The sequence below is a fragment of the Pongo pygmaeus genome, chromosome 22, assembly GCF_028885625.2.
Source record: "Pongo pygmaeus isolate AG05252 chromosome 22, NHGRI_mPonPyg2-v2.0_pri, whole genome shotgun sequence".
In the NCBI taxonomy this organism is placed as follows: domain Eukaryota; kingdom Metazoa; phylum Chordata; class Mammalia; order Primates; family Hominidae; genus Pongo; species Pongo pygmaeus.
The window spans coordinates 5,597,769-5,624,858 of record NC_072395.2 but is presented as its reverse complement, the minus strand read 5'-3'; positions in this window follow the sequence as shown (position 1 = coordinate 5,624,858).

The following is a 27,090-nucleotide window of genomic DNA, read 5'->3' as shown; positions in this document are numbered from 1 at the left end:
TAGAATGGAATGTGGGAATCAATGTATAATGGAATGTGTAATGGAACGTGGAATGGAATGGAAAGGAATGTGGAATGGAAAGTGGAATGGAATGGAATTGAATGTGGAATGGAATGGCATGGAAAGTGGAAAGGAATGTGGAAAGGAATGTAATGGAATGTGTAATGGGAAGGAACGGAAAGGAAGTAAATGGAACAATGGAATGGAATGGAATTTGAAGTGGAACATAATGTAATTAGGAATGGAATGTAATGGAATGTGTAATGGAACGTGGAATGGAAGGGAACGGAATGTGGAATGGAATGCAATGGAATGTGGAATTTAATGTGAAATTGAATGAAATCGAACGTGGAAAGGCACGTAATGGAATGTGGTGGGGAATGGAATGGAATGTGGAAAGGAAAGTGCAATGGAATGGAGTGGAATGTGGAATGGAATGGAATGGAATGTGGCATGGAAATTTGAATGGAATGTGGAATGCAATGTAACAAAATGTGGAATGCAATGTGGAATGGAATGGAATGGAATGGAATCTGGAATGAAATGGAGTGGAATGTGGAATGGAATTTGGTATTGAATGGAATGGAAGGTAGCATGGAATATGCAATGGAATGGAATGGATTGTGGAATGGAATGTTGAATGGAAAGTGGATTGCCATGTGGAATGGAATGGAATGGTATGTGGAATGGAATGGAAAAGAATTTGGAAAAGAATGGAATGGAAAGGAATGGAATTTAATGGAAGTTGGAAGGAGGAATGCAATGTAATGGAATGTGGAATGAAATGAAATGGAATGTGGAATGGAATGTGGATGAAATGGAATGGAATGTTGAATGAAATAGAATGGAAAGTGGAAGGGTATGTGGAATGGAATGGAAATGGAATGGACTTCAATGTGGAATGGAATTTAATGTAATGTGGAATGGAATGGAATGGAATATAGAAAGGAATGTGGAATGGAATGGAATGCAATGTGGAATCGAATGGAATAGTATGTGGAATGCAATGTGGAATTCAATGTGGAATGCAACGAAGTGAAATGGGGAATGGAATGTGGAATGGAATGGAAAGCAACGAGGAATGGAATGGAATGGAATGTGGAATCGAATGGAACATAATTTGGAATGGAATGGAAAGTGGAAAGGAATGCAATGAAATGGATTGGAATGTAAAATGGAATGCAATGTAACGTGGAATGGAATGGCATGCAACGTGGAATGGAATGGAATGAAACATGGAATGGAATATATTGGAAAGTCGAATACAATGGAATGGAACGTGGAATGGAATGGCATGAAACATGGAATGGATTGGAATGGACTCGAAAGTGGAATGCAATTGAATTTAAGGTGGAATGTAATAGAGTTGAACGCGGAATGGAATGGAATGGAACGTGGAATGGAATGGATTGTGGAATGGAAGGGAATGTCATGTGGAATGGAATGGAATGGAATGGACTGTGGAATGGAATGAAATGGAATGTGGAATGAAATGGAATGCCATGGAATGTTGAAAGGAATGCAGAATGGAATGTGGAGTGGAATTGAATGGAAAGTGGAATTGAATGGAATGGAATGTGCAATGGAATGGAATAAAATATGTAATGGAATGGAACGTGAAATGGAATCGAATGGAATGTGGAGTATGAAATGTAATGTGGAATGGAATGTGAAATTGAATGTGGAATGGAATGTGGAATGGAAAGTGGAATGCAATGTGGAATGTAATGAAATGGAATGTGGAATGGAATGGAATGGAATGTGGAATGGAATTTTGATTTCAAAGGAAAGGAAAGGAAAGGAATGTATAATGGAAAGGAAAGGAATGGGGAATGGAATGGAATTGAACATGGAATGGAATTGAACGCAATGTGGAATTGAATGTAATGGAATTTGAAATGGAATGTGGAATGGAATGGAATCGAATGGAATGGAATATGGAATGGAATGGAAGGGAATGCAATGCGGAACGGAATGCAATGGAATATGGATAGGAAAAGAAGGGAATGTAAAGTGGAATGGAATGGAATGGATTGTGGAATGGAACGGAATGTAAAGTGGAATGGAATGCAATGGAATGGAATGGAATGTGGAATGGAATGTGGAATGGAATTGAATGGAATGTAGAATGGAATGGAATGGAATGTGAAAAGGAATGGAGTGGGATGTGGAATGGAATAGAACTTGAAATAGAATGGAATTGAATGTGGAATATGAAATGGAATGTGGAATGGAATGTGGAATGGAAAGTGAAATGGAATATGTAGTAGATTGTGGAATGGAATGTGGAATAGAACGAGAAATGGAATGAAGTGTAACGTGGAATAGAATGAAATGGAACGTGGCATGGAATAGAATGGAAGGTGGAATGGAATGGAATGGAATGTGGAATGGAATGCAATGCAATCTGGAATGGAATGGAGCGCTTAATGAAATGGAAAGGAAATTGGAATGGAAGGAATGGAATGTGAAACGGAAGGGACTGGAATGCGGAAGGGAATGTGGAATGGAATATGGAATGGAATGTGGAATGGTATGGAATGGACCGTGGAATGGAATGGAATGGAACGTGGAAAGGAATGGAATGGAATGTGGAGTGTAATGGAATGAAACGGTATGTGTAATGGAATGGAATGGAAAGTGGAAATGAATGCAATTGACTAGAATGGAATGGAATGGAATGTGGAATGGAATGGAAAGGAATGTGAAATGGAATGGAATGGAATGGAATGTGTAATGGAATGTGGAATGGAATGTGGAATGGAATGGAATGCGGAATGAAATGGACTGTAATATGGATGGAATGGAATGGAATGTGGATTGGAATGTAATGTGGAATGGAATGGAATGGAATGTGGAATGGAATGGAATGGAATGGAATGTGAAAATGAATGTGGAATGGAATGAGAAATGGAATGTGGAATGGAATGTGGAATGGAATGAAATGGAACCTCGAATGGAATGGAATGGAATGTGGAATGGAATGGAATGGTACATGGAAGGGAACATGCAATGTAACTTGGAATGCAATGGAATGGAATGTGGAATGGAATCGAATGGAATATGGAATGGAATGGAATTGAATGGAATGGAATGTGGAATGGAATGTGGAATGGAACGTTATGGAATGTGCAATGGTATCTGGAATGGAATGTGGAATGGAATGGAATGGAACATGAAATGGAATGACGAATGCAACCTGGAATGGAATGCAATGGACCATGGAATGGAACACTGAATATAACGTGGAATGGAACGTGGAATGGAACGTGGAATGGAATGGAATGGAACGTGGAATGGAATGAGGAATGGAATGTGGAATGGAACTTAGTGGAACTTGGAATGGAAAGAGGGAAGGAAAGTGTAATGGAATTGAATGGAACGTGTAATCGAACGTGGAATGGAACGTGGAAAGGAATGTGGAATGGAATGGAATGGAATGTAGAATAGAATATGCAACAGAACGGAATGGAATGTGGAATGAAATGTGCAATGGAATGTGGAATGGAACGTGGAATGGGTTCGAATGGAATGTGGAATGAAATGTGGAAAGGAATGGGAAATGAAAAGTGGAATCGAATGTGGAAAGGAATGTGAAATGGAATGGAATGTAATCGACTGTGGAATGGAGTGGAATGGAACGTGGAATGTAACGTGAAAAGGAAAGTGGAATGGAATTGAATGGAATGTTGAATGGAATGGAATGTGGAATGGAATGGAATGGAATGTCGAATGGACTGTGGAATGGAATGAGGATTGGAATAGAATGGAATGTGGTATGGAATTTGGAATGGAATATGGAATAGAATGTGGAATGCAATTGAATGGAATGTGTAATGGGACGTGAAATAAAAAGTTTAACGGAATTGAATGGAATATGGAATTGAATGGAATGGAATGTGGAATGGAATGTGGAATGGAATGGAATGGAATGTGGAATGGAATTGAATGGAATGTGGAATGCAATATGGAATGTAATGGAATGGAATGCGGAATGGAATGGAATGGAATGAGGAATGGAAAGGAATGGAATGGAATGGAAAGTGGAAAGGAATTGAATGGAATGGAAAGTGGAATGGAATGGAATGGAATGTAGAATGGAATGCAATGGAATATGGAATGGAATGTAGAATGGAATGGAATGGAATGTGGAATGGAATGTGGAATGGAATGGAATGAAATGCGGAATGGAATGTGGAATGGAATGGAATGGAATGGAATGTGTAATGGAAAGGAGTGGACTGTGGAATGGATCTGAATGGAACGTGTAATGTAATGGAGTGGAATGTGGAATGCAATGGAATAGAGAGGAATGGAATGTGGAATGGAATATGCAATGGAAAGTGCAATGGAACGAAATGGAATGTGGAATGCAATGGGATGGGATGTGGAATGGAATGTGGAATGGATTGCAATTGAATGGAAAATGGAATGGAAAGTGCAATGAAGTGGAATGGAATGTGGAATGGAATGGAATGGAACATGAAAAAGCATGGAATGGAATGGAAAGGAAAGTGGAATGGAATGGAATGGAATGTGGAATGGAATAGATTTTGTATTTGAATGGAATGGAATGTAGAATGGAAAGCAATGGAATATGGAATGGAATGGAAGGGAATGTGGAATGGAATGGAATGGAATGTGGAATGCAATGGGATGCAAGGTGGAATAGAATGTGGAATGGAATGGAATTGAATGGAATGTGGAATGGAATCTAATTAATGGAATATGGAATGGAATGCAATTGAATGTGGAACGGATTGGAATGGAATGTGTAATGGATTCTAGAAGGTAACGGAATGGAATGTGCAATGGATTTTGGAATGGAATGGAATGGAATGCGGAATGGAATTGAATGGAATGTGGAGTGGAATATGGAATGTGGAGTGGAATGTGGAATGGAATGGTATGGAAAGTGGAAGGGAATTGAAAGGAATGTGGAATGGAATGGAGTGGAATGTGGAATGCAATGGAATGGAATGGAATCGAATGACGACTGGAATTTAAAGGAATGTGGAATGAAATTGAATTGAATGGAATGGCATGTGGAATGGAATGTGGAATGGAATGGAAAGGAATGTGGAATGGATTGTGGAATGGAATGTGGAATGGAATGGAATGGAATGTGGAAAGGAATGGAATGGAATTAAATGTGGAATGGAATTTAAAGGAATGTGGAAAGAAATTGAATTGAATGTAATGGAACGTGGAATGGAATGTGGAAAGAAATGGAACGGAATGTGTGATGGATTTTGGAATGGAATGTGGAATGGAATGCTTGGAATGTGTAATGGTATGTAATGGAATGTGGAATGGAATGGAAAGAACGTGCAATGGAATGGAATGGAATTGAATGGAATGTGGAATTGAATGGAACGGAATGTGGAATGGAATGGAATGGAGTGTGGAATGGAATGGAATGGAATACGGAATGGAATGGAATGGAATGTGGAAAGGAATAGAATGGATTGGAATGTAATGGAAAGTGGAATGGAATGGAATGTGAAAAGGAATGGAATAGAACGGAATGTGAAATAGAATGGAAGGGAATGTCGAAAGGAATGGAATAGAATGTGGAATGGAATGGAATGTGGAATGTAATCGAATGGAATGTGAAACGGAATGGAACGGAATGTGGAATGGAATGGAAAGGAATACTGAATGGAAAGGGATGGAAGGTGGAAAGGAATGTGGAATGCAATGGAATGCAATGTGGAATGGAATGTGGAATGCAATTTACCGGAAAGTGGAATGGAACGTGGAACGGAATGGTGTGTAATGGAATGTGCAATGGTAGGGAATTGAATGTGGAATTGAATATGGATAGGAATGTGGAATTTAATGTGTAGTGGAATGTGGAATGGAATGGACCGGAAAGTGGAATGGAAAGCAATGGATTTGTAAGGAATGTGGAATGGAAAAGAATGGAATGTGGAATGGAATGTAATTGAATGTGGAATGGAATGTGGAATGGTATGTGGAAACTAATGTGGAATGCAATGGAATGGAATGTGGAATGGATTGAAAAAGAATGGAATGGAATGCGGAATGGAATGTAATGGATTGTGGAATGGAATGTGAAATGGAATGGAATGGAACGTGGAATGGAAAGTGCCATGGAACGTGGAATGGAAAGTGGTATGGAACGTACAATGGAACGTGCAATGGAAAGTGAAATGGAATGAGGAATGGAATGGAATGTATTGTGGAATGGAATGGAATGGAAAGTGGAAAGTAATGTAATGGAAGGGAATCTGAAATGGAATGAGGAATGGAACTAAATGGAATGTAGATTGGAATTGAATGGAATGTGGAAAGGAATGGAGTGGAATGTTGAATGGAATGGAAACTGAAATGGAATGGAATGCAATGTGGAATGTGAAATGGAATGTGAAATGTAATGTTGAATGAAATGTGAAATGGAATATGGAATGGATTGTGGAATTTAATGTGGAATAGAATGTAAAATGGAATGAAGTGAAACGTGGAATGGAATGAAATAGAACGTGGAATGGAATGGAATGGAACGTGAAATTAAAGTGGAATGAAATGGAAAGGAATGTCGAATGGAATGGAATGGAAAGTGGAATGGATTGGAATGGAACGTGGAAAGCAATGGAATGGAATGTGGAAAGTAATGTGGAATGGGATGTGCAATGGAGTGTGGAATGTAACGTGGAATGGAACGACGAATGGAATGGAATGGAACATGTAATGGAATGTGGAATGGAATGAAATGGAATATGCTTTGGAATGTGGAATGGAATGTGGAATGTAATGGAATGCAATGTTGAATGTAATGGAATGGAAGGTGGAATGGGATGCAATAGAATATGGAATATAACTTGGAATGGAACGTCCGATGGAAAAGAATGGAACGTATAATGGGATGTTGAATGAAACGGAATGAAATGTGGAATGTAATGTGTCGTGAAACGTGCAATGAAATGGAATGGAATGTAGAATTGAATGTGGAATGGAATGGAATGAAATATGGAATGGAATGTGGAATGGAGTTTAAAGGAATGTGGAATGGAATTTTGAATGGAAGGTGGAATGGAATGTGGAATGGAATGTGGAATGGAGTGTCGAATGGATTGTGGAACGGAACGGAATGTAATGTGGAATGGAATGTGGAATGGATTCTGGAATGGAATGTGCAAAGGAAAAGAATTTAATGTGGAATGGAATGTGGAATGGAATGGAATGGATTGTGGAATGGAATGGAATGGTATGGAATCTGGCATGGACTGTGGATGAGAATGGAATGACATGGTAAGGAATATGGAACGGAATGGATGGGAATGTGGAATTGAGCGAGGAAAGGAACGGGGAGTGGAACATGGAATGTAACGTGGAATGGAAGGCGGAATAGATTGGAATGGAACGTGGAATGGAATGTGAAATGGAATGGAATGGTAAGTGTAATGCAATGTGAGATGGAATGGAATGGAATGCGGAATGGAATATGAAATGGAAAGTGGAATAGAATATGGAATGCTAAGTGGAATGGAATGTGGAATGTAATTGAATGGAATGTGGAATGGAATGGAATAGAATGTGGAATAGAATGGAATGGAATGGAATGTGGGATAGAATGGAATAGAATGGAATGGAATGTTGAATAGAATGGAATGGAATGGAATGGAATGGAATGCGGAATGGAATGGAATGGAATGTGAAATGCAATGTAATGGAATGGAATGTGAAATTGAATTGAATGTAATATGAATTGGAATGAAATGGAAAGTGGAATGGAATGGAATGGGGAATGGAATGGAATAGAATGCGGAATGGAATGGAATAGAACGTGGAATGGATGGGAAATGGAAAGCAATGGAATGCGGAATGGAATGGAATAGAACGTGGAATGGAATGTGGAATGGAATATGCAATGGAATGGAATGTGGAATGGAATGAAATGAATGTCGAATGGAATGGAATGGAATGGAATGTGCAATGTAATGGAACGGAATGTGGAATGGAATGGAATGGAATGTGGAAAGGAATGGAATGGAATGTGGATCAGAATGGAATGTGGAATGGAATGGAGAGAAGGTGGATTTGAATGGAATGGAATACGTAATGGAATGGACTGCAATGGAATGGAAAGTGAGATGGAATGTTTAATGGAATGTGAAATGGAAGGTGGAATGGAATGTTGAATGGAAAGCCGAATGCAATGAAATGGAACGTGGAATGGAAAGGAATGGATGGTGCAATGGAATGTAATGGTACTTGGAATGGAAGGTGGAATGGAACGTGGAATGAAACGCGGAAAGGAATGTGGTATTGAGTGGAGTGGAATGTGGAATGGAATGTGGAATGGAATGGAATCGAATTTGGAATGGAATGAGGAATTAAATGGAATGGAATGTCGTTGGAATGTGGAATGGAATATGGAATGCATTGTGGAATAAAACGTGGAATGCAATGTGTAATGGAACGGAATGGAATGTGGAATGTAATGTAGAATGGAATGTGGAAGGGAATGCGGAATGGAACTTGGAATAGAATGTATAATGTAATGTGGAATGGAAAGTGGAATAGAAGGTGGAATGGAATGGAATGGAACATGGAATGGAAAGTGGAATAGAAGGTGGAATGGAATGGAATGGAACATGGAATGGAATTTGTAATGGAAAGGAATGGAATGTGGAACGGAATGTGCAATGGAAGGTGGAATGGAATGGAATGAAATGTCGAACGGAATGTGGAGTGGAAAGGAATGGAATGTGGAATGGAATGCAATTGCAAGTGTAATGGAATGTTGAGTGCAATGTGGAATTGAATGTGGATTTGAATGGAATGGAATGTGGAATATTATGTGGAATGGAAAGGAATGCACTGTCGAATGTAATGAGGAATGGAATGTGGAACGGAAAGTGGAATGAAAAGGAATGGAATGCGGAATGGAACGTGGAATGGAATGCAATGCAACGTGGAGTGGAACGTGGAATGCATCGTGGACGAGAACGTGGAATTGAATGAAATGTGGAATGGAATGTAATGGAAAGTGGAATGGAATGTGAGATGGAATGTGGAATGGAATGCTGAATGGATTGTGGAATGGAATGGAATGGTATAGAATATGGAATGGAATGGAATGGAATGTGGAATAGAATGTGGAAAAGAACGTGGAACGGAACGTGGAATGTAATGGAATGGAAAGTGGAATGGAATGTGAAATGGAATGGAATGGTACGTGCAACGAAATGTGGGATAGAATGGAATGGAATGTGGAATGGAATGTCTCATGGAATGTGGAATGGTATGTTGAATGGAAAGTGGAATGGAATGGAATGGAATGTGGAATGGAATGGAATGGAAAGTGAAATGGAATGTAGAATGGAATGTGGAACAGAATGTGGAATGGAAAGTAGAACGGAAATTCGAATGGAATGGAATGGATCAAGTAATGTAATATGGAAAGGAATGAAATGGAATGTGCAAAGGTATGTGTAATGGAATGTGGAATGCAATGGAATGGAATGTGGAATGTAATGTAGAATGGAATGGAATGGAAAATCGAATGGAACGTGGAATGGAAAGTCAAATGGAAGTTGGACTGGAACGTGGAATGGAATGTGTAATGAAATGGAAAGGAATTTGGAATGCAATGTGCAATTGAATGTGGAATGTAATGGAATGGAATGTGGAATGTGGAATAGAATGTGGAATGGAATGGAATGGAATATGGAATGGAATGTGGAATGGACTGGAATGGAATGTGGAACCGAATTTTGACTGTAACGTGGAGTGGAAAGTGGAATGCAATGGAATGGAATGTGGAATGGAAAGGAATAGAATGAGGAATGGAATATTTAATGGAATGTGCAATGGAATGGAGTGGATTGTGGAATGGAAAGGAAAGGAATGGTAAGGAATAAGGCTGGATTGTGGATTGGAATGGAATGGAATGGTATGGAATATGGAATGGAATGGAATGGAATGTGGAATGGAACGTGGAAAGGAACGGGGAAGGGAACTTGCAATGGAATATTGAATGCAAGGTGGAATGGAATGGAATAGAAGGTGGAATGCAATGTGGAATGAAATGGAATGGAAAGTGTAAAGGAATGTGGAATGGAATGGAATGTGGAACGGAATGTGGAAAGGAAAGTGGAATAGAATTTGGAATGGTACTTGTAATGGAATATGGAATGTAATTGAATGGAATGTGGAATGGATTGGAATGGAATGAGGAATAGAATCGAATGGAATTGAAAGTGGAATAGAATGGAATGGAATGCAGAATGGGATGGAATGGAATGTGGAGTGGAATGTGGTATGGAATGGAATGGAATGTGGAATGGAATGTGAAACAGAATGTGGAATGCAACGTGGAAAGGAATGGTAAATAGAATATGGAATGGAACGGAAGGCAATGTGGAATGGAATGTGGAATGGAATGTGAAATGGAATGAAATGGAAGGTGGAATGAAATGGAATGGAATGAGGAATGGAATGTGAAATGGAATATGATATGGAATGTGGAATGGAATGGAATGGAATATGAATGGAATGTGGAAAGCAGTGTGGTATCGAACGCAATGGAATGGAATGTGGAATGGAAATGAATGTGGAATGGAAAGTGGACTGGAATGGAATGGAATGGAAGGTGGAATGGAATGGAATGGAAGGTGGAATGGAATGGAATGGAATGTGGAATAGAATGTGGAGTGGAATGCAATGGAAAGTGGAATGGAATGGAAAGGAATGTTTAATGCAATGGAATGGAATGTGGAATGGAAAGGAATGGAATGTGGAATGGAATGGTATGGAATATGGAATGGAATGTGGAATGAAATGGAAAGGAATGCAATGTGAAATGGAGTGTGAAATTGACGGAATGGAATGTGAAATGGAAAGGAATGGAATGCGCAATGAAATGTGCAATGGAATGAAGTTGAATGTAATGTGGAAAGGAATGTGGAAAGGAAAGGAGTGCAATGTGGAATTGAATGTGGAATGGAAAGGAAAAGAATGCGGAATGGAATACGGAATGGAATGGAATGGAAAGGGATGTGGAAAGGAAAGTGGAATGGAATGGAATCAAATATGGAATGGAATGTGGAATAGAATGGAATGGAATGAGGAATGGAATAGAACAGAAGATGGAATGGAATATGGAATGGAATGTGGAATGGAATGGAATGGAATGTTGACTGAATTGGAATGGAATGTGGAATGGAATAGAATGGAATGTGCAATGAAATGGAATGGAATGGAACGCGGAATTGAATGCAACTTAACGGGGAAAGGAATGTGGAATGGAAAGTGGAATGGAAGGTGGAATGGAATGGAATGTAATGCGAAATGGAATGGAATGGAAAGTGGAATGGAATGTGGAATGGAATGTGGAATGGAACGTGGAATGGAATGGAACGAAATGTGGAATGGAATGTAGATTGGAATGGAATGGAATTTGGAATGGAATGGAATGGACTGCAGAATGGAATGTGGAATGGAATCTAGAATGGAATGTGGAATGGAATGGAATGGAATGGAATGTGGAATGGCAGGTGAATTGGAATTCAATGGAAAGTGGAATGGAAAGAGAAAAGAAATGCAATGGAATAAGAATGGAATGTGGATGTGAATGTGCAATGCATTTTGGAATGGACTGCGGAATGGAATGTGGAATGGAATGTGGTATGGAATGTGGAATGCAATGTAATGGAATGGAAAGTGAATTGGAATGCAATGGTGTGGAATGGAATGTGGAATGAAGTGCAATGGAATGAGAATGGAATGTGAAATGGAATGTGGAATGTAATGGAATGGAATGTGGAATGGAATGTGGAATGGAATGTGGAATGGAAAGTGGAATGGAATGGAATGGAATGTGGAATGGAATGTGGAATGGAACGGAATATGATGTGGAATGTTATGTGGAATGCAATGTGGAAGGGAAAGTGGAATGGAATGGAATGCAATGTGGAATAGAACGTGGAATGGAACATGGAATGGAAAGTGGAATGGAAAGTTCAATGGAATATGGAATGGAAAGTTGAACGGAATGGAATGGAACGTTGAATTGAACGTGGAAAGGAATGGAATGGAATGTGGAATGGAACGTAGAATACAACGCAGAAAGGAATGTGAAATGGAACGTGGAATGGAATGTGGAACGGAATGTGGAAGGGAATGTGGAATAGAATGGAATGGAATGGAATGGAAAGTGGAATGGAACGTGCATTGTATCGTGGAATTCAATGTGGAATGGATCATGGAATGGAATATGGAATGGAATTAAATGGAATGTGGAATGAAATGGAAGGGAATGTGCAATGAAATTGAAAGGAATGGAATGGAATGTGGAATGGGATGTGGAATTGAATGTGGAATGGAATGTGGAATGGATTGTGTAATGGAATGGAATGGAATGTGGCATGGAATGTGGAATGGAATGGAATGGAATGTGGAATGGAATGTGGAATGGTATGAAATGGAATGAGGATAGCAATGTGGAATGGAATGTGGAATGGAACGGAATGTAATGTGGAATGGACTGTGAAATGGAATGTGGAAATGTAAGTGGAATGGAATGCAAGGGAACGTGGAATGGAATGTGACATCGAATGTGGAATGGAACGTGGAATGGAATGGAAAGTAATGTGGAATGTACTTTGGAACAGGACGTGGAATGGAAATGAATGTAATGCGTTGGAAAGTGCAATGGAATGGAATGGAAAGGAATGTGGAATGGAATTGAATGGAATGGAATGGAATGTGGAAAGGAATGCGTAATGAAATTGAATTGAATGAGGAATGGAATGTGGAACGGAATGAAATGAAATGTGTAATGGAATGTAATGGATCGTGGAATGGAATGTGGAAAGCAATGTGGAATGAAAGGGAATGGAATGTGGAATGGAATGAGGAATAGCACGTGTAATGGAATGGAATATACATGGAATGGTACTTGGAATGGAACGCGGAGTGGAACGTGGAATAGAACGCAGAATCGAATGGAATCTAACGTGGAATGGAATGGAATGTGGAATTGAATGGAATGGAACGTGGAATGGAAGGGAATGGAACGTTGAATGGAACGGAATGGAAAGTGGAATGAAATGGAACGTGGAATGGAGTGGAAAGGAACGTGCAATTGAATGCCGAATGGAATGGAATGGAATGTGGAATGGAATGGAGTGGAATGTGGAATGGAATGTGGAATGGAATGCAATGGAAGGTGGAATGGAATGAGGAATGGAAAACAAAATGGAATGGATTGGAACGTGGAATGTAACGTGTAATGGAAACTGAATGGAAGGTGCAATGTAACGTGGGATGGAATGGAACGTGGAATGTATTGGAATGGATCGAGGAATGCCATGTGGAATGCAATGGAATGGAATGTTGAAAGGAATGGAAAGGAATGTGAAATGGAATGTGGAATGGAATCTGGAATGGAATGTGGAATGGAATGGAATGGAATAGAACTTAATGTGGAATGGAATGGAATGTTGAAGGGAATGGAATGGAACGGAATGGATTGTGGAATGGAATGGAATGTGGAATCGATTGGAATGGAAGGTGCAATGGAATGGAAGGGGATGTGGAATGGAATGGAATGGAAAGGAATGTGGAAAGGAATGAAATATGGAATGGATTGGAATGGAATATGGAATCGATTCGAATTGAATATGGAATGTAATGGGATTGAATGTGGAATGGAATGGAATGTGTAAAGGAATGCAATGAAATACGTAAAGAAATGTGGAATGAAATGGAACGTTAGTGAATGGAATGTGGAAAGTAATGGACTGGAATGTGGAAACGAATGGAATGGAATGGAATGAGAAATGGAAATAGAATGGAATATGGAATGGAAAGCAATGGAATGTGAAGTGGTATGGAATAGAATGTGGAATGGCATGGAATGGAAGGTGGAATGTAATGGAATGGAATGGAACGTGAAATGCAATTGAATGGAATGGAATGGAAGGTGGAATGGTATGGAATGGAAGGTGGAATATAATGGAATCGAATGTGAAATGGAATGTGGAATGGAATGGAATGGAATGTGGAATTGAATGGAATGGAATGTAGAATCGAATGTGGAATGGAATGCAGTGGAATTGAATGGAATGCGGAATGGAATGGAATGGAATGCGGAATGCAATGGAATTGAATGGAGCATGAAATGGAATGGAAACGAATGTGGAATGGAATGGAATGCAGCGTGGTATGTAAAGTAATGGAATGTGGAATGGAATGTGGAATGCAATGTGCAATGGTATGGAAAGGAATATGGAATGGAATGGAATGGAATGTGAAATGCAATGTGTTAAGGAATGGAATGGAACATGGAACGGAACGTGGAAGGGAATGGAATGTAATCTGGAATGGAATGAAATGGAATGGAATGTGGAACGGAACGGAATGGAATGGAACGGAATGTGGAATGGAACAGAATCGAATGGAATGTGGAACGAAATGAAATGGAATGTGGAATGGTATGGAATGGAATGTGGAAAGCAATGTATTGGAATGTGGAACGCAATGTGGAATGGAATGGAATGGAATGTGTAATGGAATGTGGAATAGAATGGAATGTGGAATGGAATGGAATGGAATGGAACAGAATGTAGAATGGAGAGGAATGGAATTGAATATGAAATGGAAATAGAATGGATTGTTTAATGGCATGGAATGGAAATTGGAAAGGAATGGAATGGAATGTGGAATGGAATGGAATGCGTAATGGAATGTGGAATAGAATGTGGAATGGAAAGAATGTAATTTGGAATGGATTGGAATGGAATGTGGAATGGAATGTGGAATGGAATGGAATGGAATGTTGAAGGGAACGGAATGGAATGGAATGTGAAATGGAATGTGGAATGGAATGTGGAATGGATTTGAATGAAATAGAACGTAATGAGGTATGGAATGGAATGGAATGGAATCTGGAATGGAATCAAATGGAACGGAACAGATTGTGGAATGGAATGGAATGTGGAATGGATTGGAGTGGTATGGTTTGGAATTGAATGTGGAATGGAATGCAATGGGAAGTAGAAGGGAATGGAAACGAATATGGAATGGAATGGAATACAGAATGGATTGGAATGGAATATGGAATGAAATGTGATGGAATGTGCAATGCAATGGAATCTCTAGAGGAATGCAATGAAATACGTAAAGAAATGTGGAATGGAATGGAATGTGTAATGGAATGGAATGGCATGTGGAAAGGAATGGAATAGAATGTAAAGTGAAATGGAAATAGAATGGAATGTGGAATTGAATGAAATGGAATGTGGAATGAAATGGAATGGAATGTGGAATGGAATGCGGAATGGCATGGAATGGAATGTGGAATGGAATGCAATGGAATGTGGAAGGGAATGGAATGGAATGGAATGTGAAATGCAACTGAATGGAATCGAAATGAAGGTGGAATAGAACGGAGGGGAAGGTGGAATATAATGGAGTCGAATGTGGAAAGAAATATGGAATGGAATGGAATGGAATGTGGAAAGGAATTGAATGGAAAGTAGAATGCAATGTGGAATGGAATATTGAATGGAATGCAGTGGAATTTAATGGAATGTGGAATGGAATGGAAAGGAATGTGGAATGCAATGGAATTGAATTGAGTGTGTAATGGAATGGAAAGGAATGTGGAATTGAAAGGAATGCAACGCAGAATGTCATGTAATGGAATGTTGAATGCAATAGAATTGAATGGAGTGTGAAATGGAATGGAAAGCAATGTGGAATGGAATGGAATGCAACGTAGAATGTAATGTAATTGAAAGTGGAATGCAATGTGGAATGGTATGGAAAGGAATGTGGGATGGAATGGAATGGAATGTGCAATGCAATGTGGAAAGGAATGGAATGGAATATGGAAAGGAATGTGGAAGGGAATGGAATGGAATGTGGAATGCACTGAAATTTAATGGAATGTGGAATGTAATGGAATGGAATGGAACAGAATGTGCAATGGAATGGAAAGGAATGGAAGGTGGAATGAAATGAAATGGAATGTGGAATGAAATGGAATGGAATGTGGAAAGCAATCGATTGGAATGTGGAACTCAATGTGGATTGGAATGGAATGGAATGTGGAATGGAATGTGGAATAGGCTGGAATGTGGAATGGAATGGGATGGAATGGAATGTGGAATGGAGAGCAATGTAATTTAATATGAAATGGAAATAGAAAGGAATGTTTAATGGAATGGAATGGAAAGTGGAATGGAATGGAATGGAATGTGGAATGGAATGGAAGGCAGAATTGACTGTGGAATGCAATGTGGAATGGAAAGGATTGGAATTAGCAATGGATTGGAATGGAATGGAAGCGAATGGGAAATGGAATGGAATGGAATGTGAAATGGAATGGAATGGAATGGAATGTGAGATGGAATGCGGAATGGAATGGAATGGAAAGGAGTGGAATGTGGAATGCAATGGATTGTAATGGAATGTGAAATGGAAATAGAATGGAATGTTTAATGGAATGTGGAATGGAATGGAATGGAATGTGGAATGGAATGGAATGGAATATGGAATGGAATGTACAATGGAATGGAACGGAATGTGATTGGAATGAAATGGAATGTGGAATTGAATGAAATGTAATGGAATGCGGAATGCAATGAAATTGAATGGAATGGAATGGGGAAAGGAATGGAAGGGAATGTGCAGTTGAATGTGGAATGGAATGGAATGGAATGGAATGTGGAATGGAAAGTGGAATTCAAAGTGGAAAGTAAAAGAGTGGAATGGAATGTCGAATGGAATACAATGGAATGGAATGTGGAATAGAATGGAATGTAATGGAATATGGAATTCAATGGAATGGAATGGAATGTGGAATGGAATGTGGAATGAAATTGAATGGAATGTTAAATGGAACGTGGAATGGAATGGAATGGAACGTGGAATGGAATGGAATGGAATGTGAAATGGAAAGTGGATTGGAATGTTAAGGAACACGAAATGGAATGAAATGGAACTTGGATTGGATAGGAACGGAACGTGGAATAGAATGGAATGGAATGTGGAATGGAATGGAATTGAAACTGGAACGCAATTGAATGGAATGTGCCATGCAATATAATGGCACAGAATCTGGAATGGAATGTGGAATGAAATGGCATGGAATGTGCTATGAAATGTGGAAAGGAATGGAATGCAATGTGGAATAGAAGGTGTCAGAGAAGAGAACGGAAAGTGGAATGCAATGAAATGCAAAGGAATGTGGAATGGAATCGAGTGGAATGGAATGGAATGTGGAATGGAATGAAATGAAATTGAATGTGGAATGCATTAGAATGGAATGTGGTATGCAATGGAATGGAATGTGGAATGGAATGGAAGGGAATGGAGTCAGATAGACAATGGAATGGAATGTAATGGAATGCAAAACGAAAATAAAATGGAATATTTAGTAGAATGGAATTGAATGTTTACTAGAATGGAATGGAATGGAATGTTTATTAGAATGTAAGGGAATGTGGAATGGAATGCAATGGAACTTTGTATTGAATGTGGAATGGAATGGAAAGGAATGTGGAATGGAATGGAATGTGGAGTGTTATTGAATGGAATGGAATGGAATGTGGAATGCAATGGAATGGAATGGAATGGAATGTGGAATGGAATGGAATGGAATGTGGAATGGAATGGAATGCAACGTGGAATGGAATGGAATGGAATGGAATGTGGAAAGGAATACAAAGAATGGAAAGTGGAATAGAATGGAATGTAATGGCATATGGAACGGAATGGAATGTGGAATGGAATGTGGAAAGCAATATAATGGAATGTGGAATGGAACATGGAATGGAATGTAACGCAACGTAGAATGGAATGGAATGGAAGGTGAAATTGAACGTGGAATGTAATGCAATGGAACGTGGAATGGAATGGAATGGAACGGGAAATGGAATGGAATGGAACTTGGAATGGAATGGAAGGGAATGTGGAACGTAAGGGAATTTAAACTGGAATGCAATGGAATGGAATGTGGAATGGAATAGAACGGCATGGAACGTGCAATGGAATGTGGAATGGAATGGCATGGAATGTGGAATGGAATGGAATCTAATGTGGAATGGAAGGGGATGGAATGTGGAATGGAATGTGGAATGGAATGGTATGGAATGTGGAATGGAAAGGAATGGAATGTGGAATGGAATGGAACAGAGTGTGGTATGGAATGTGGAATGGAATGGAATGGAATGAAATGGAATGTAGAATGGAATGTGGAATGGAATGGAATGAAATGTGGAATGGAATGTGGAATGGAATGGAATGGAATGGAATGTGGAATGGAATGGAACGGATTTTAATGATATGGGGAATAGAATGGAACGGAATGTGGTATGCAATGCAATGGAAAGTGGAATGGAATGCATTGGAATATGGAATATATTCTGGAATGGAATGGAATAGAATGTGGAATGTAATGAGGAATGGAATGGAATGGGATGGAAAGGAATGTGTAATGGATTGTGGAATGGAATGGAAAGAAATGTGAAATGGTAAATTTAATGGAATGTATTGGAATGGAATGGAATGTGGAATGGAATGGAATGTGGAGAGTAATGGAAAGGAATTTGGAATGGAATGGAATGGAAAGTGGAATGGAATGGAATGGAACGTAGAATAGAATGGAATACAATGTGGAATGGAATGTGCAAAGGAGTGGAATGGAATGTGGAATGGAATGTGGAATTGAACGGAATGGTATGTGGAATGGAATGTGGAATGGAATAGAATGGAATGTGTAATGCAACGTGTAATGGATAGGAAACGTATGTGGAATGGAACGTGTAATGGAATGTGGAATGGAAAGTGGAAAGAAATGGAATGTGGAATGGAATGTGGAATGGAACTTTGAATGGAATGGAATGTGTAATGGAACGTTGAATGGAATGGAATGTGTAATGGATTTTTCAATGGAATGTGGAATGCAATGTTGAATGGAATGGAAAGGAATGTGGAATGGAATGTGGAATGGAATGGAATGCAATGTGTAATGGAATGGGGAATGGAATGTAATGGAATGAAAAGGAATGTGGAATGGAAAGGAATGGAAAGTGGAATGGAATGGAATGTGGAATCGAATTTAATGCAATTGAATGGAATGGAATGGAATGCAAAGTGCATTGGAAAAGAAAGGAACGTGGAATGGAATTGAATGGAATTTGGTATGAAATGTGCAATGGAATTGAATGCAATGGGGAATGGAATGTGCAATGGAATAAAATGGAATGTGGAATGGAATGTAGAATGAAATGGAATGCAGAGTGGAATGGAATGTGGAATGGAAAGGAATGGAAAGCGGAATGGAATGTGGAATGGAACGTGGAATGGAATGGAATGGAATGTGGAATATATTCGAGTGAATTGGAATGTGGATTTCATTGCAATAGAATGTGGAATGGAATGGAATGGAACGGAATGGAATGGAATGGAATTTGGAATGGAACGGAATAGAATTTGAAATGAATTGGAATGGAATGTGGAATGGAATGGAATGGAATGTGGAATGGAATGGAATGGAATGTGGATTGGAATGGAATGGAAAGTCGACTGGAATGGAATGGAATTCAATGTGGAATGGAATGGAATGCTATGTGGTATTGAACAGAATGGAATGGAATGGAACGTGGAATAGAACGTTGAACGGAATGGAATGGAACTTGGAACGGAATGTGTAATGGAATGGAATGGAAAGTGGAATGGAACGTGGAAAGAATGGAATGGAACATGGAATAGAAAGTGTAATGGAATGGAATGGAATGTGGAATGGTGCATAGAATATAATGTAGAATCAAACGTGGAATGGAAAGCAGAATGGTATGTGGAATGTGGAATAGAATGGAATGGAATGTGTTATGCAATGGAATGGAATGTGGAATCGAAAGTGGAATGGAATGGAATGCAATGTGGAAAGGAATGTGGAACGAAATTGAATGGAATGTGGAAGGAATTCGAATGGAACGTGGAATGGAATTTGGAATGGAATGTTTAATGCAATGGAATGGAATGCAATGTGGAATGGAATGGAATGGAATGTGGAATGGAATGGATAGGAAAGTAGAATGGAATGGAATGCTATGTGGAAAGCAATGTGGAACGGAGTGGAATGGAAAGTGGAACGGAATATGGAATGGAACATTGAATGGAATGATATGCAATGTGAAATGGAATGTGGAATGAATTGGAATAAAATGTGGAATGGAATGGAATGGAATGTGGAATAGAATGGAATGAAATTGAATGTAATATGGAATGGAATGGAATGGAATGTGGAATGGAATGTGGAATGAAATGGAATGGAAAGTGAAATGGAAGGTGGAATGCCATGGAATGGAATGTGGAATGGAATGTGGGATGTAATGGAAAGGAATATGGATTGCAATATGGAATGGAATGGAATGTGGCATGGAAAGTGTAATGGAATGCAGAGGAATGTGGAAAGGAATGTGGAATGAAATGGAACATTGAATGGAATGTGGAATGGAATGTGGAAAGAAATGTAACGGAAGGTCGAATGGAATGTGGAAAGGAACGGGAAATAGAACGTGGAATGGAAAGTGGAATGCAATGTACAATCAAACGTGGAATAAAAGGAGGAATGCAATGTGGAAATTGGAATGGAATGGAATGGAATGTGGTATGGAATGGAATGGAATGTGGAATAGAATGTGCAATGGAATGGATTGCACTGTGGAAAAGAATGTGGAATGGAATTGAATGAAATGTGGAATGAAATCGAATGGAAAGTGGAATGGAAATTGGAATGGAATATGGAATGGAATGGAACGGAATGTGAAATGGAATGTGGAATGAACTGGAATAAAATGTGGAATGGAATGGAATGGAATGTGGAATGAAATTGAATGGAATGTGGAATGGAACGAAATGCAATGTGGAATGGAATGGAATGGTACGTGCAATGGAAAGTGGAATGGAATGGAAGGTAGCATACAATGTGGAATGGAATGGAATGGAACGTGGAATGAAATGCAGAATGGAAAACAAAGGAATGTGGAATGTAATGTGGAAAGGAATGTAATGGAACGTGGAATGAAATGGAAAGTGGAATGAAACAGAACGTGGAATGGAATGGAATGGAATATGGAATGGAAAGTGGAATGGAAGGTGGCATGAAACATGGAATGGAACTTGGAAGGGCATAGAATGGAACATGGAATTGAATGGAACAGAACGTGGAGTGGAAAGAAATGGAACATGGAATGGAATGGAATGAAATGCAGAATGGAATGGAATGCAACGGAATGTGGACTGGAATGGAATGGAAGGTAATGGAATGTGGATTGGAGAGGAATGGAATCTAGAATGGAATGTGGAATGGAATGGAATCAGATGTGGAATGGAATTTTGAATGGAATAGAATGGAAAGTGGACTGGAATATGCAATGACAGGGAATGGAATGTGGAACGAAATGGAATGGAACGTGGAATGGAAAGTAGAATGGAAAGGAATGGAATGTGGAATGGAGTGGAATGTAACGCAGAATAGAATGGAAGCGAACGTGGAATGGAATGGAATGCGATGCAGAATGCAATGAAAAGGAATGGAAGGGAACGTGGAATGGACTGGAATGGAACGTGGAATGGAATGTGGAACGTTTAATGGAATGGAACGTGGAATGGAATGCAATGGAATGTGAAATGGAACGTGGAATGGAATGGAATGCTACGTGGAAAGGAATGTGGAATGTAATGGAATGGAATGGAACGTAGAATGGAATGGAATGCAGTGTCGAATGGAATGGAATGTAAAGGAATGTGGAATGGAATGGAACGGATTGTGGAATGGAATAGAATGGAATGTTTTATGGAATGTAATGTAAAGTGGAATGGAATGGAATATGGAATGGAATGGAAAGGAATGAGGAGTGGAGAGGAATGGAAAATGGAATGGAATGTGGAATGGATTGGATGGGAAGAGGAATGGAACGTGGAATGGAACCAGGAATGGAATCTGGAATGTGGAATGGCATGGAATGCTGTGTGTAATGGAAAGGAATGGAATGTGGAATGGAATAGAATGGAATGTGGAATGGAATGGAATGGAATATGGAAAAGAATGGAATGGAATGTGGAATGGAATGGAATAGAATGAGAAATGAAATGTGGAATGGAAAGGAAATGAAAGGGGAATGGAATGTGGAATGGAATGGAACGGAATGTGGAATGCCATGGAATGGAATCAGATGGATTGTGGAATGAAATGCAATGTATTGTGGAATGAAATTTGGAATGGCAAAGAATAGAATGTGGAATGGTATGGACTGGACTGTGGAATGGAATGCAGTGGAATGAGTAATGGAATAGAATGGAATGTGGAATAGAATGGTATGGAATGGAATGTGGAATGGAATGGAATGGATTGCGGAATGGAATGGAATGGAATGCAGAAGGGAATGGAATGGAAGGGAATGTGGAATGGAATGCAATGGAATGGAATGCAATTTGGAATGGAATGTGGAATGGAATGGAATGTGACGTTGAATGCAAGGTAGAATGGAATGGAATGGAATGTGGAATAGAATTTGGAATAGAATGGAATTGAATGTGGTGTATAATGGAATGGAATTTGGAATGGAATGTAACGGAAATTGGAATGGAATGGAATGGAACGTGGAATGGAATGGGATACAATCGTATTGAATGCAATGGAATAAGGAATGGTATGGAATGTGGAATGGAATTTGAAATGGAATGGAATGGAATGTGGAAAGGAATGGAATGCAATCTGGATTGGAAATGAAATGTGGAATCGAATGTGCAATGGAAAGGAACAGAATGAGGATGGGAATGGAATGGAGTGTGGAAAGGCATGGAATGGAATGGGGAATGGATTGTGGAATGTAATGGAATGGAATGTAGAATGGAAACTGGAATGGAAAGGAATGGAATGTGGTATGGAATGGAATGGAATCGAATGGAATGTGGAAGGAAATGGAATGGAATGTACAATGAAACGTGGAATGGCATGGAATAGAATGTGGAATGGTATGGAATGGATTATGGAAAGGAGTGGAATGGAATGTGGAATGGAATCGATTGGAATGTGGAATAGAATGGAAAAGAATGTGGAATGGACTGGAATGTGGAATGGAACGGAATGGAATGGAATGTGGATTGGAATGTGGAATGCAATGGAATGGAATGGAACGGAAATTGGAATGGAATGAAAGGGAATGTGGAATATAATGGAATGGAATGTGGAATGGAATTGAACGGTATGTGGAATGGAATGTTGAAAGGAGTTGAATGGAACAGAATGAAATGAAATGGCATGAGAAATGGAATGTGGAATGGAATGTGAAGTGCAATGTGGAGAAGAATGTGGGATGGAATGAAGTGGAAAGTGGAATGGTACGGAATGGAAAGTGAAATTGAATGGAATGGAATGTGGAATGAAACATGGAATGGAACGTGGAATGGAACGTAGAATGGAACGTGGAAAGGAATGGAATGGAAAGGGGAATGGAATGGAATGGAATGTGGAATGGAAAGTGGAATTGAATGCAGTGAAATGTGGAATGGAAAGTGGAATGGAATGGAATGGAATGTGGAAAGGAATAGAATGGAATATGGAATGCAATGTGGGATGGAATGGAATGGAATGTGGAAAAGAATGTGGAATACAATGTAATGTGGAACGGAATGTGAAATGCAATGTGGAATCGAATGGATTGGAATGTGGAATGAAATGTGGAATGGAATGTAATTGAATGTGGAATGGAATGGAAATCGTTTGTGCGGAATGTGCAATGGAATGGAATTGAATGTGGAATGGAATGTGGAATGGAATGGAATGGAACGTCAAATGGAACGTGGAATGGAACATGGAAGGGAACGTGGAATGAAATATGGAAGGGAATGTGGAATGTAAAGGAATGGAATGTGGATTGGAATGGAATGGAATGTGGTTCGGAAAGGAATGGAAACTGAAATGGAATGTAGAATGCAATGTGGAATTGAATGAAATGGAAAGTGGAATGGAATGGAATGTAACATGGAAAGGAATGAAATGGGATGTGGAACAGAATGTGGAATGGAACGTGGAATGGAATGTGTAATGCAATGCAGAATGGAATGAGGAATGGAACGTGGAATGGAATGACAAATAAAATGGAATGGAATGTGGAATGGAATGGAATTCAATGGAATGTGGAATGGAATGGAATTTAATGGAATGTGGAATGGAATGTGGAATGGAATGCGTAATGGAATGTACTGGAAAGTGGAATAGAATGGAATGGAATGCGGAATGGAATGGAATGTGCAATTGAAAGGAATGGAATGTGGAATTGAATGGAATGTAATGTGGAATGGAAAGGAATGGAATATGGAATGGAATGGAACGGAATGTGCAATAGAATAGAACTGAATGAGGAATGTAATGAAATGGAACGTGGAATGGAACGGAATGGAATAGAATGTGGAGTGGAATGGAATGGAATGGAATGGAAAGTGGAATGGAATGTGGAATGGAATGGAATGGTATGGTTTGTGGAATAGAATGGAATGGAATGTGGAATGGAATATGGAATCGAATGTGGAATGGTATGTGGAATGGAATGTAATGGGACGTGGAATGGATTGGATTGGAATGTGGAATGGAATGGAATGGAATTGAATGTGGACTGGAATGGAATGGAATGGAACAGAATTTGGATTGGAATGGAATCCAGTGTGAAATGGAATGTGGGATGAAATGGAAAGGAATGTGGAATGGAATGGAATGGAATGTGGAATGGAAAGGAATGGAATGTGAATGGAATGGAATGGAATATGGAATGGAATTGAATGGATTGTGGAATGGAATGTGGAATGGAATGTAATATAATGTGGAATGGAAGGTGGAATGGAAGGTGGAATATTATGGAATGGAATGTGGAATGGAATGTGGAATGGAATGTGGAATGGAATGTGGAATGGAAGGGAATGGAATGCGGAAAGGAATGTTGAACAGAATGTGGAATGGAATGGGGCATGGAATGCAATGGAAAGTGGAAAAAAATGTGGAATGGAATGTGAAATGTCATGGAATGGAAAGTGGAATGGAATGTGCAATGGAATGTGGAATTGAATGGAATGGAAAGTGGAATTTAATGTGGAATGGAATATCGTTGAATGTGGAATGAAATCGTATGGAATGTGGAACGGAATGTGGAATGCAATGGAATGCAATGTGATGTGGAATGTGCAATGGAATGTGGAACAGAATGGAACATGGAATGGAATGGAATGGAAGGTGGAATGGAATGGAATGGAATGCAATGTGGAATGCAAAGGAATGGAATTGAATGTGGAATGGAATGCGGAATGGAATGGAATATAATGTGGAATGGAATGTAGAATTTAATGGATTGGAATGTGGATAGGAATTTTGAATGGAATGGAATGTGAAATGCAATGGAATGGAAATTGGAATTCAATTTATCAGAAAGGAATGTGGAATGGAATGGTATACAATGTGGTATGTAATTTTTAATAGAATTCAAAGGAATGGGATGTGGAATGGAATGTAATGTAATGTGGAATTCAATGGAATGGAATGGAATGTTGAAAGGAATGGAATAGAATGCCAAGGAATGTAATGTGCAATGGAATGGAATAGAATGTGGAAAGTATATGGAATGGAAAGTGATGCCATGTGGAATGGAAAGTGGAATAGAATGGAATGGAATGTGGAATGGAATGTGAAATGGAATGGAATTTAATGCAATGTGCAATGTAATGTGGAGTGGAATGTGGAACGGAATTGAATGTAATGATTAATGGAAAGGAATGAAATGTGGAATGGAATGCAATGGAATGTGAAATGAAATGGAACGTGAAATGGAACGGAATTAAACATGGAATGTGAAATGGAATGTGGAATGGAATGTGAAATGGAATGTGGAATGGAATGTGGAATGGAATGCGAAATGGAATGGGGAATGTTATCTGAAATGGAATGTGGAATGTAATGTGGAATGGAATGAAATTGAGCGTTGAATGGAATGGAATAGAATCTGGAATTTAGTGGAATGGAATGTGGAATGGAAGGGAATGGAATGTCGAAAGGAATGGAATTGAATGCGGAATGGAATGGAATGAAATGTTGAATGGAATGGAATGGAAAGTGGAATGGAATGTGGAATGGAATGCAATGGAATGTTGAATGGAATATACGGAATGCGGAATGGAATAGAATGGAATGGAATGTGGAATGGAATAGAATGGAATGGAATAGAATTGAATGGAATGTGGAATGGAATGTGGTATGGAATGGAATGGAACATGGAATGGAACGTGGAATGAAACCTGTAATGGAAAATGCAAAGGAACGTGGAATTTGAAGTGGAATGGATTGCCTAATGGAATGGAATCGAATGTCAAATGGAAGGGAATGGAATGTGGAATGGAATATGGAAAGGAATGTGGAATATAATGGAATGGAAAGTGGAAATGAATGTAATGCAATGGAATGTGGAATGGAATGGAATGGAATGTGGAATGGAATGGAATGGAATCTGCAATTGAATGGAATGGAATGGAATGGAATGGAATGTGGAACAGAATGGAATGGAATGTGGAATGAAATGGAACGGAATGTGGAATTGAATGGAATGGAAGGCGGAATAGAAAGGAATGGAAAGTGGAATGGAATGGAATGGAATGTGCAATGGATTGGAATAGAATGGTACTTAATGTGGCATGGAATTGAAGGGACTGAGCTATGGAATGGAAAGGAATGTGGAATGGAATGAAATGGAATTGTATGCAATGAGGAATGGAATGGAATGGAAAGTGGAATGGAATGTGGAATGGAAGGTGGAATGGAATGGAATGGAATGTGGAAAGGAATGGAAAGGTATGTAGAATGCAAGGTGGGATGGAATGGAAGGGAATATGGAAAGGAAAGTGGAAGGCAATGAAATGTGGAATGGAATGTGGAATGCAATGTGGAATGGAATGGATTGGAAAGTGGAAGGGAATGTGGAATGGAATGGAATGGAATGTGGAATTGAATGGAGTTGGTTTGTATGGAATGTGGAATGCAATGGAACTGAATGTGGAAGGGAATGT